Source organism: Hypomesus transpacificus, chromosome 21 (genome assembly GCF_021917145.1).
Source record: "Hypomesus transpacificus isolate Combined female chromosome 21, fHypTra1, whole genome shotgun sequence".
Taxonomy (NCBI): domain Eukaryota; kingdom Metazoa; phylum Chordata; class Actinopteri; order Osmeriformes; family Osmeridae; genus Hypomesus; species Hypomesus transpacificus.
In genome coordinates, this window is record NC_061080.1 from 5,690,776 (window position 1) to 5,702,900 (window position 12,125).

The following is a 12,125-nucleotide window of genomic DNA, read 5'->3' on the forward strand; positions in this document are numbered from 1 at the left end:
CTCATAAATCAAATAAGTATTCAATCATCCTATTTGCATTTTCATTTTCTTCTTTAAGACTGCTCATTCTTTCCCTTAATTAAAATGAAAACGAAAAAGACATTTGAAATTTAATTTTCAAAATATGCCCCAGCAAATACATACCAAAATTCAATTTGAAATGTAAAATTTGAAAATGAAAATGCATTTCCAGAAATGCTTTTTTTATTTTAAGAACGTGGCTGCAAAATCGTGACCACAATTCAAATTCAAATGCATTTCCAGAATTGCATTTTCATTTTCAAGAACGTGGCTGCAAAATCGTGACCACAATTCAAATTCAAATGCATTTCCAGAAATGCATTTTCATTTTAAGAACGTGGCTGCAAAATCGTGACCACAATTCAAATTCAAATGTATTTCCAGAAATGCATTTTCATTTTAAGAATGTGGCTGCATTATTTGACTCATAAATCAAATTAGTACTGATTAGTACTGAGCGGACATTGCATTTTCATTTTCATGTTCTGCCCACAAAGAACTGCCCATAATTCGAAAACGAAAATGCATTCTGAGCGGCGCAGTAGAGTGACGTCAGTAGCCGCTCTTCTTCAGCTGCCTGCTGACCGAGCTACCCATCTTGTTCGGTAGGGGGCGGTGTGCACATACGCATTGCATTACATGACAAATGTGCCGGGAAATTGATTGAATTGCCGGGTCTTTAGAGGACGCATCACAGATCATGGCGCTCCCTCAAATTGTGCAGACACTGATAGAATTAGCTGAGCTGGTAGAAACTAATAATATATCTGAGTCTGATGCCCGTGACCGAGTAGAACAAGTCACAGAGAGCTTGGCTGCATACTCTGCCGTCACAGACGTACACATTAATGAGGTTGCCATAGTAAACCTCTCTTCAGTCCTGGAACGGCTGGATGCTGTGGAGCCTCAAATGGGACGGGGACGACCAACCATCCACATCCCGTTCATCAAAGGATAAATGACCTTGTGATAACATCATCAGCACTAGTGTGGATGATGAGAGTAAAAAGAAAGTATAACTGCATGGAGACGATAACTTTAATGATTATTATCGAAACAGCATCAAGGTATTGTCAGGCTGGTGGAGAGATGACCAGGTTGATGTTGCCTTGACACGGCTGGTAAGTGTGTAGAGACCGGTGGAGAGTTGGAGAGGCTGTAATAAAAAATTATATGGAATGTCAATTCTCCCAAATTACAGATTTTTTATAAATAGTTTTAGTTATGTAGCACCGGTTAGTGCCATTTCTTTTACATTAAACACATAATATAAACTTACTGTTTGTAGGAGTGATGGTGAGGCTAGTGGAGTGATGCAGCTGGTGGAGCAAAGGAGAGGCTGGTGGTGCTTGCCATTCCTGTAAGCGGCGGAGTGATGACGGAGCTGGTTAGTGGGGCTATTAATGGTGAGGCTGTAAGATTAGGAAAGAATGATATCTGATATTAGTATGTAAATTGACAGTTAACACAAACATAATTTTGCATTTCTGAAGTAGATGAAGCAGATATGTTGACCTTAGTCCTGGGGATCTACATACCTATAGAAGCTGAAGTCAAGTTAGGTTGTGGGACATTTGTTGGCGCAAAAGTCAGGCCGAGCACCTCCATGGCAACGATAAGTGTTTGGTGGCCTGGTTGTTGTAGGCCTAGATGTTGCTTGGCTTTGCTGGTTCTTCTTTGATCTTTTTGTTTGGCTTTTGCTTCCAAGATGACCGTCTTTTAAGAGCCCCTTTTTCCTTTCAGCCCGTATGTGCTTTGCTGCGATTCTCAACCTCAGCCTGATGTATCTGTTGGTGAGTTTTTTTTGTACATCATGACATGAGGGAAGCCTGCCGTCGATCATCATAGCTTCCTTCTCCAGCACATCCATGGCATTTTGGAGATCCATGAGGGAGGCACTGGTCCTGGTTCGGAACAGCTCCTCAATTTGCCGGACTAGGTCAAAGGCCTCTTGCGACGGCCGACAAAGCGCACCAGGTTTGAATTCCTTCAGCTTCAGTAAAGTACTGTGCTCTCCTTCAGGTTTGTCAGCATTGTGATTAATTGCATTTTTGCATTCATTACAAATTTTGTAGTATTTGTTCACTTGATTTACAATGTATCCTGTTAGATGGTAGAGAGCACAGGTCTCTGTTGTTGTGAGGTCAGGTGCAGGACTGCGCTCCATCAGCTCCTCCACTCGCAGGGCAGGACTGGGTAAGGTCTCCTTTGCATCCAGAAAGTCAGCCAAAAGGCTGTTCTCATCTTCCTGATAGCTTCCTGATTTCATTGTTGCTAAAAACTGCCCAACAGAAATTGACTTCAGTGCTTGGTGAAACTCCACAGCAGTTGGGACTGGATTCCTCTGTCGGATGCAATAGGTTTTCCAGACAGTCTTGGGTAAACCTGCTGGTCAACACAAACACGTGTCCCTGGGACAGCATGTCTTCCTGGATGGACAGTATTGTAGATGTTGCCATCACAATCCCTGTTTGTACAGGCTTCCAGCTACTCGGCTGTCCAATCTTCAGCCCACGGAACAGTTGGATCGTGTCCTCGAGGAACTTGATGGCCTTTTGGTACTCCTCCATCTTATGCCTGCTCAGTGCCATTACTGGGTGGCGAGAAGACATGAGGTCGAACCAGTGGTCTACCTGCTCTAGGAGCCATGCTGTTGTCCGGTAAGAGGTGGGTCGTTGTTCCTTCTCAACCATATATTTCAGGCCAGCACTTGTTGCCTTGCTGAAAACATTTAGTGCAGGGCCTACCTTCATCTTGTCAAAATGACTGGGCTGAAGGGTTTTCATTGACACATTTGGAGCAATTTTCAAAGCCATCCCCTCTTGAAAATGAACCAAATCTTTCAGTGGACCGACTGAAGCTTCATTGGAGGGAAGGTTCTCCCTCTCAACCGTATCCGGTGGAATTGTGAACGTCTGTCCGCGGACCAGGGCACTCTTCAAGTTCTTCACCAGGTGTGGGACATCTGGCATGAAGTGTAGCCTCCTGTCTGGTCTTGTTGGATGTGGGACAGACGTTTTGTTGTGGTCCACACCAAAGGCCTTCCACATTGCCCGATTAGGACTGCCCATGTCAGTGGTGACGTTAATCACATGTAGCCCGATGGAATCTGCTCTGTGAATAATGTCCAAGACAATAGGTTTGTAAATGGCCCCATTAGTGGAATTGCCACTGTAGTGTTAAGCCACTACTTGTTTCCACCTTGTCGTGCTCCCTGCCAACATAAAAACACACGCATGTGTTGCCTCTCCTGTGTGGCCAGGTAACGTCACATCCCCATACAGCTTCCCTGTTCCCAGGTGCAGCTCCACGCTTGGAGTGATTGACATCTCATCCACAGTAAGTACACACTCCCTCTCCATCTCTGTCAGGCCGTCTACCTTCAGCTTGAGCATGTCAAACACCTCCCCTAGTACTCCTGGTTCCATTTTAATGTGCTGTATTCTTCTTTGCAGGGTTCTGATGTCAGGGAGAGGAATCGACATGTCCTGTAGAAGTTTGTAGCCGGTTGAGCCAGTAGCAAAACGTATTTGAATAGCCTTTTTAAGGATGTCATTTCCCCATCGTATGCTTCTCTTACTCTTCAGACCGCTCGCTTTGATCTGATCTTTCGATAACATTGTTCCAAATTTATTTTCCATTATTATTATTTTTTTCCGCAGGACCACATTCATTCTTTTTTGACAATTTAGGGCTGCCTGTAACCTTATTGTTTGATCTATTTGTTTTGTTAACTCCTCCCTCAAGTCTTTATCACTGTACCCTGGCTCACTTGGACACTGGGCACAGGATCCTGGCTCACTGGGCACTGGAACCTGGCTCACTGGGGCACTGGAACCTGGCTCACTTGGACACTGGGCACTGGCTACTGGCTCACTGGGGCACTGGACTGGCTCACTGGCTGCTGGTATGCCCCTCTCAATTTCCTCACAGTCTAAATCTTCAATAGCCTCTCTTCCCTCACTTTCCCTTCTCTGACTTCCCTCAGTATCTGAAATGATGACATGGCATTGTTAGTGTTATGGGGTGGGGAGGGTGTGCAATTATAAATGTTAGATTCATTCTAAGTTCACATTGTTCATACCAAAGTTCATCATGTGACAGTAGGTGTGGTCACTGGCCACTGAACACACATGTACTGGAAGCTTTTTGGTTGTTCTCTCACTAGGACCCTTCCTCCTCTTGGGCTCAGGACGATGCAGAAATATGCTGGGAACAGCATCAGCCTTCAATTTCAGTTGGCCTTTTTTTGTTTTTGTGAATTGGTCTCCCTCAAAATGTGCCTGCGATGATATTGGCACAATGGCGTGAGTTTAATTTCCACATGCATTACAAACTCATAATAGTCAATCCCAATTTCATTATATACATATTACAGTAAACACATTGGTCCTTGATCCAAAGTGAAATGTATAAAGACAACTTAAACTCACACCACACAGTTTTCTATTATTGAATTTCCTTGTGACAGTCAGGTGCCTTCTGCCAACTTGGGCCATCCATTTTTTTCTCCTGTTTATGTCTTTTGGAAAACCATACATCCCGATCCCTTTCTCAGACCGATTGGAGCATCCAAATGCTGCACAGCCAACCATAATCTCCTTGTCTTTTAGGATCAAATGAAGTGCAGGAGCTCAATCATTGGACATTTTATACTGCATTTCAACCACTATAATAATTGTGTGTGTGCCTAGGCTGAGGTTTGTGAACAGCAGACATTTAGATCACTGGATCACTACAAACAAACGGAGTGGAAGAACACTGGACATTTTGTACAGTAAACAATAAAATGTTTTATTGAATTGCAGTTGGTTGCCTTGTATATTCTGTTCTATTTTTATCTATTGAACAGTTGCTGGTGATCATGGTTTGATTCAACTTGCATCAAGTACTACAGATATAAGTGTTGTTAATGTGGTAAATTGTAAGTGGAATGATGAATTTAAAAAATACCAGTTACTTCAACAGTCGAATGTTAAACGTTAAGTGGAACAATTTAGTCCTCATTAGGCTACTGTTTGGTATGTACAGTTCGTAAAGTATGGTAGCTAGCATAGCCATTTCTAGCTCTGCTTCACAATATTGCGTTATGTATTATAAATTAATGTTATACATACATGTTAATAAAGTAGCAGACATACATGATACAACACACCAGTAACCAATTGACATTGTGTTAATATACCGAAAATATCCGTGAAATGAGATGGTGCTGCTGTCTGTCCCGCCGAAAACCATTCAAACAGGTTGACAGCAGTGGGGGTTTTTTTAACAACAGCGAGCTACCGGAACCACGTCACAAAAAAGCTCTAGCTTTTTTCCTGCGTTTCACTGGCAGTGAGTTTTCACAATGGTGTAGTTCACTCTATTTTACACCAAAAACGTCAGAGAGGACTGCCTTATGTAGATACGAGTCAGTTGAAGATAGCCAGAATATCGGATTTCTTCATCCGAGCCTGTTTCATTCGTAATTTGCCTGAGAAAGCGACTTCCGTTGGCCAGCTCCATTGAAAACCATTCAAAAAAGTTGACAGCAGTGGGGCTTTTTGGAACTACAGCGAGCTACATGAACCACGTGATCACGTGTCGGCGAGATCAAAGCGTGTCGCAACTCTCTTTTTCTATGGCTCTGTCCCAGACGAGTGTCTGAGTGACCAGTGACAAAGGGGCTGCCAAAACAGCCCTACATCATCATAGCTTGCGTAGTATAGACCCAGCTCCCAACCCAACTTTGAGAATAGATTAACGGCGATATTTTTTTAATTGCCCAATAAGAGTCCCATGTTAACGCAGCACAAAACGCCGATAATGGCCCACCACTAATTGGGAGCAACATACATTTTGTGTCTGCAAGGCTTTCTGGGCCTTGGCATAAAATGACTGCTAACATAGCACAGGGGAAAGTGTGAACCAGTTCTAATCATTCTGATTGGATTTTAAGAGCAGATTTACTGCTGTTAAAGAGGGGACTATTTGCATATTGAATTTCTTTGCCCCAAAAAAGCTTAAAAATATTAAATGTGCCTTACTGTATTCCAGTATTCTATAGAAACGTGAATTTTTTCCTCAAATACTGACCCCGCAAACTTAGCAAAACACAACATTTGTCATTGCCAAAACTTATGGCCACGACTGTACAGACAATGTCATCACCCTGACTATGCACACCGCTCTCTCCCACCTGGACAAAGGAATATGTATGTGAGGATGCTGTTCATTGACTACAGCTCAGCATTCAATACCACCATCCCCTCCAGACTCGTCACCAAGCCAGCGTTGCCAACTTAGCGATTTTGTCGCTAGATTTAGCGACTTTTCAGACCCCTTTGGCGACTTTTTTTCAAAAAAGCGACAAGCGACAAATCTAGCTTCTTTTCTGGAGTTATTGGTGACTTTTGGCGACTTTTTGAGGTGAAAACACGTATCGCTATGACTCTTCACAACGAGCAGCGGGTGCCTGCGTGGCCCCTCCCTTCCCCGTTTCCAAGCACTTACAGGCGGCCTCATTCCTCGCGCAGAAGTCCCTCCCAGCTGTCTCCTGTTAGCAGGTTAGCAGGAGCTGACAGGAGACGTTCACGGCTCAGCATCCAAGCTGCAAATGAATCCGCGTCCCGGCCAGCAAGCTGCCGCTGACTGATCCCGCCCCTGACGTACAGTCAGGGCGGGATAATGTATATTTTCTTTGTCTAAATAAAATAATAAAATCACTGCACTAAATAAATCACTGTGTTATATATAGTTTGACTCACACTGCCTCGGGCTCAGTCACTCACTCACCTCACCTCGTCCACTGTATGTGTGTGCCTCTGTGACACAAACTTTCTTTACCATGTCTAAACTTTACCAGCAGAAATACAGAAAGGAGTGGGAGGCAAACACAGCTTTTAAGGGATGGTTAAAGCCATTTATTGGAGATATTGGACGAGCATACTGCCATTACTGCAAAGTGGATTTCTATGCTAAAATCAGTGATGTGAAGAAACACAGTACAACCCTAAAACACATTCAAAAGGCAAAGCCTTATAACTTAGCAGCACAAACAACGCTGCCATTTATGGTAGGCAAAATTGATAGCTCCAAAAAGGCTGAGGCTACCATAGCATTAGCCATTGCTGAACACTGCTCCCTCCTAGCATGTGACCACATTGGGGAAGCATGTAGGTCAGCCTTTTCTGACTCCACTGCTGCTACGCATTTCAGAATGCACAGGACTAAGTGCACTGAAATGATCAATGGTGTCCTAGCACCTTACTTCTTGAAAAAGTTGGTGGCAGATGTGGGTGAGCAGCATTTTAGCCTCCTCCTCGATGAGGCCACAGACATCAGTGTGTCTAAGTAGCCTACCTGGGTGTTGTCATCAGATACTTTAGTGAAACTAAAGGGACAGTGGTATCTACATTTCTGGGGCTTGTTGAGCTGGAGGGAGGAGATGCACATTCTATTGCCCGTGCGGTGGTGGCTTTTTTAGAAAAGTGCTCTCTTGTTAAAGAGAAGCTCCTTGGGATAGGGACTGACAATGCCTCTGTAATGACAGGGATAAATAATGGGGTCCATGCAGTGCTCAAACATGAGTATGGCCTTAAAGATCTGGTCCTCATCCGTTGTGTGTGTCACTCCCTGCAGCTTGCTGTCACCCATGCATCGAATGAGACGATCCCACGCAGTGTGGAGTACCTTGTAAGGGAGACATATAAATGGTTTTCAGTGTCTCCCAAACGCAGGGAGGCATACAAGGCCATTTATGAGACCATTAACTGTGGGGAGAAACCATTACAGATCACAAAGGTGTGTGCCACACGTTGGCTCTCTATTGAGCCCGCAGTCTCACGCATTTTGGACCAATGGGAGGAGCTCAAGCTGCATTTTGAGGTCACCAAGTCGAGTGAGCACTGCTACATGGCTGAGGTGTTATACTCCATGTACAGTGATCCTCAAAATGTGCTATACTTGACCTTTCTGAAGTCAGTGCTGGGAGAGGTACAGTTGGCCATGAAAGCGTTTGATGGAGAGCAGGTCGATCCTCTCAAGCTACTTGACAGCTTGGTGAGCCTCATTAAGTCTGTGAGCAGCAGGGTCCTGAATCCACTGGCAAAGGTGGATGTCTTGAAAGGGCCTCTCGATGGATACATAAGTCCTGTTCCATACCTCGGTTTCCTTTTTGATTCAAAGGCAGCTGAGCTCCACCTTGCGCCTGACGATGAGCAGAATGTCAGAAAACGGTGTGTCGCCTTCACTATCTCCCTCACCAATGAGCTGAGGATGAGACTGCCTGAGAACATGGAGACATTGAAACACATGTCAGTTTTCAATGTACAGGAAACTCTGAAGCACAATAAGAGCCCAGCAGAAATGGTCACATTTGCAAAGCTCCTTGGCTTCTCACCTGAAGCAATAGACAAGATTGTCCAGCAATGGCGTACCATCCACCTCAGTGTCTGGACTGAGAAAAAGAACACGCTGAGCTTCTGGAGTGAGAATTTGGAGGTTCAGGGACGCAGCTGGTCTCAATCCATTCCAGGAACTCGCCATGGCTGCTGTGGCTGTGTTGTCTTTGCCACACTCAAATGCTGAAGTTGAGAGAGTGTTCAGCCAGATGAGTGTGGTGAAGACCAAACTCAGGAACAGGATGTCCTTGCAAACCCTGAACTCCATCCTATACATCAGATATGGATTAAAGCTGTCAGGTGAGGCTTGCTTTGAGCACCAGCTGCCTGATCACATTCTGAAACTGTTTGGAACCTCACCTGCTTATTCATTCAAGGCAGCTCCTTCAGCTGAACCTGCAGTGGAGAGCCTGAGTGACGATGAAGACTGTGAGCTAGCACAGCCTGTCTGTGTTTTTGGCTTCAGACCTCCCTCCACACCTGCAATTAGAGCAAGACTAGTTAACATCATCACAAAAAAAGTGTTAGTTAAAAATGTTCATATATAACTGTGACTTGTTTTAGGCTCCTAAGTGGACCATAAGGTTAAAACAAAGCTAAAGAAGAAAAAAAACATATTAAAAACAAAAAACTTAAAAAAAATAAAAACTTGAATAGGCCTAACTGCCAGAGTGGGCAATTTAAATTGTTAATGTATATTGTACACAACACATGTTATGTTTAAAAGTGTTCATGTTTAAATGTTACCTGTTGTAGGCTCCTACGCGGACCATAAAGTTAAAAAACAAACTTAATTAAAAAAAATATAAAAAATAAAATAAAAACCTAAGTAACTCTGCCAAAGTGTTCCTTTTTGGTCACTTTTGCTGGTCCCAAGCCCGGATAAAGAAGGAGGGTTGGAATTATTAATTTGTATTTCTAAACATATTTGAGCTGTTCTTACCTGTCTTGCACAGTCCATGTCCATGGCGTTTCTTCTAAGGTTCTTACCTCATTGTTCTCTGGCTCACTTTTCGCGCGAGCGGGAAACGTTTCAGTGACGACGTCACGACGCCGTGCTCCACCAATCAGAGACGTCGGTGTGACGCTCAAGGATCATGGGTAGTGTAGTTTTTCTTCCAGAGATCGCCAATAAACTATGTTTTTCTTAAAACGAGGTTGATACCATGCAAACTTGTGTCATGTACAGTACCTTGTATCAAGTCATATAAGTCTCCCTTAGATGGTGATGAAATTAGGGCTAATAATCTCTTAGAATAGGTCCATGATAATAATCCGCTATGGCTATGGAGAAAATGAATGGGATTTTTACTTCCGGGTATGCAAATTAGGCGATGACGTCATCTAGCGACTTTTAGAACAGCCAATAGCGACTTTCCTCACTGAAGAGTTGGCAACACTGCACCAAGCTTGTGGACCTTGGACTAAGCACACTGAAGTACACTGAAGTCACGGTTCGGTTCGTACCGCGGTTCAGACATCACGGTTCGGTACGAGTTCGGTACAATGGGGGGAAAAGCAAAACAAAAATGCAGAAGCAGGGCTCCAGACTAACTACTGTACATGCAAGTCTTAGCTAAATGTATGATGCGCTTGTCGATCAGTCCTCCTACACCACGACACGATAGGCTACTAGCTGAACAACAGCGCAAACACAGGCAGGGATACAGTAGCAGCAACGCCGGCCCTGGTCCCTTACACATACAACAAAACACAGACGTCGATGGAGCGCGAGTTGTCAGCTGCACCCTCCGTTTCACTAACGACTGATGGTTGGACTTCTCGTGCTACCGAAAGCTACCTCACGGTGACTGCTCATTTTATTGACTGAGTGGGAAATGAAAGCGTCAGTTCTACAGACACGGCCCCTGTATGAGCAGCACACAAGCACTCACCTAGCTGAGAAGCTACAGAAGGTCGTGACAGAGTAGAAACTAGAGAGGCCTGGAAATTTGGAATTTATTGGGTGTGTACAACATCAGCACACGTTAGCAACAACTCATAGATCCTACGCTCTGGATAAAAGCGTCTGCTAGACTAAATGCACGTTCTAGTAAGACAGCAAAATCAGCGAGTCCTTAGCATTAGTACCGCAGCTAAAAGTCTAGGAAAGTTTAGCTATTTTTCGCTATACTTACACTACGAACATTCATATTTAGCACTAGCGTTGCATAGGCTACGTCTTCAGTGCTGCTGCAAGCTATCTCTGACTCACTCAGGCACAGCTCGGCTACACAGGTGGCGGCTCCAATCAGTTTCAGAGCTAAGGCGGGGCTACAGATTGTCCCTAAAGAACACGAATATCTTACAGTAGTTCCGCATTACATTCATTAATTTGCACGCGAGTTTGATTAATCTTTATACCGTGTATTCTCCGTGCAATTTCACGAACCGAACCGTGACGCCCGTACCGTACGGTTCGGTACGGTACGAATACATGTACCGTTCCACCCCTAATGGACACTGATACATTCTCACAACTTTCTCACTAGCCACTTTACACTGTCACTTTCAGCTACTGGTTGTACAATCAGCAATATTGCACTAATTGTTACCCCACTTGTCTTAAGCTTAGTATAGGTTTATACGGTTAGTATACGTGATTATGTGTATTAGAGGTTTAGTGTACTGTATATTATTTTGTATATTTAGGAGTTTTTATTTTCTTATCATAGATGTAATCTTAGTTCAGAGTACTTATATGTTATGCCAGGTTGCTTTGCGTTGTCTTGTCCTAAGAATTTCAGTGCCCAGTCTGACCTTATGTTTTTCTGTGCATCTGACAATAAAAAACTTGAACTCAGCTAACAATCAGACCAGGGCCGGACCTTCCTACAGGCGACATAGGCAGAAGGCATGAAGAGGGCCCTTACGGAAGGAAAATATATTGCAGTATATTGGAAAATATGATGTGATATATTAGGCAATATATGTCCATATATGGGATTTAATGATTATATTTTACCGAAATACATGGGATAATATATTGATGATAAATATATTACTAATATATTATAAACTATAATATATATTCATGTAATATATTGCAATATATTGCAGAATACAGCAATGATTGCCGTTTTCCATATATTGCAACATATTCAACATGAATATATAATATATGTGTTTATATATCCCAAAATATATGCAATTTTAAATCTATAAATACCACCATAATGTATTTCGATTTATATGGGAAAATGTATTGGTAATAAATGTAAAGATATAGTGTCACATGTATGTTTAATATATGGTAGAATATATTTGAATTATATGTAAAAAAAATATAGCTGTAAGCAGCAATGGTGAATTCCTCCTTGAAAATTGCAAAATATTGTAAAATTGACATAATAGATAGTTACACCGGGATTACCCAGAAAACTTGAAACTGTTTTGTAAAAAAAAAAAAAAAACGCCTATTTCTGGAGTTGAACCTGGAACCCTTCGGTTACCAGCACAACCTCTCATCCAATTGAGCCATTCCAAGATCAAGACTTTACAGTGTTCAGTTACTGAATAATAAAATAAGACGTTTCTCCTATGGCACTCATAGTCACATTTGGTCCAAGCTCAAACAGCTCTAATTCAGTCACATTTTCACATATTAAAGGGGCAATTGACTGCAAAACCGATTTTACCTTGTCATTGTTGAAAAACGACAGTTCGGAGGGTAAACTGAACATACCGTGAATATCAAAGTCCATTGACACCTTTTTCCTA

The 12,125-nt window shown here is 43.0% G+C and overlaps 2 long non-coding RNA genes across 6 annotated transcripts; both read left to right on the forward strand.

Moving 5' to 3' along the window:
- The first annotated feature begins 991 nt into the window (after positions 1-991).
- On the forward strand, positions 992-1,579 carry LOC124483682. The gene is made up of 3 exons (XR_006957889.1): positions 992-1,142; positions 1,310-1,427; positions 1,515-1,579. It is a non-coding gene; the product is annotated as an uncharacterized LOC124483682 (long non-coding RNA).
- A 31-nt stretch (positions 1,580-1,610) lies between these two features.
- Positions 1,611-4,462, forward strand: LOC124483366. 5 transcript variants are annotated; one of them, XR_006957822.1, is made up of 9 exons: positions 1,611-2,043; positions 2,132-2,217; positions 2,314-2,400; positions 2,501-2,688; positions 2,868-2,975; positions 3,284-3,360; positions 3,477-3,547; positions 3,769-3,928; positions 4,190-4,462. It is a non-coding gene; the product is annotated as an uncharacterized LOC124483366 (long non-coding RNA). The 5 variants fall into 5 exon arrangements; XR_006957820.1 differs by having other exon boundaries at positions 1,612-2,043; positions 2,501-2,681; positions 2,868-3,160; XR_006957818.1 differs by having other exon boundaries at positions 1,613-2,043; positions 2,868-3,160.
- Positions 4,463-12,125: the final 7,663 nt, after the last annotated feature.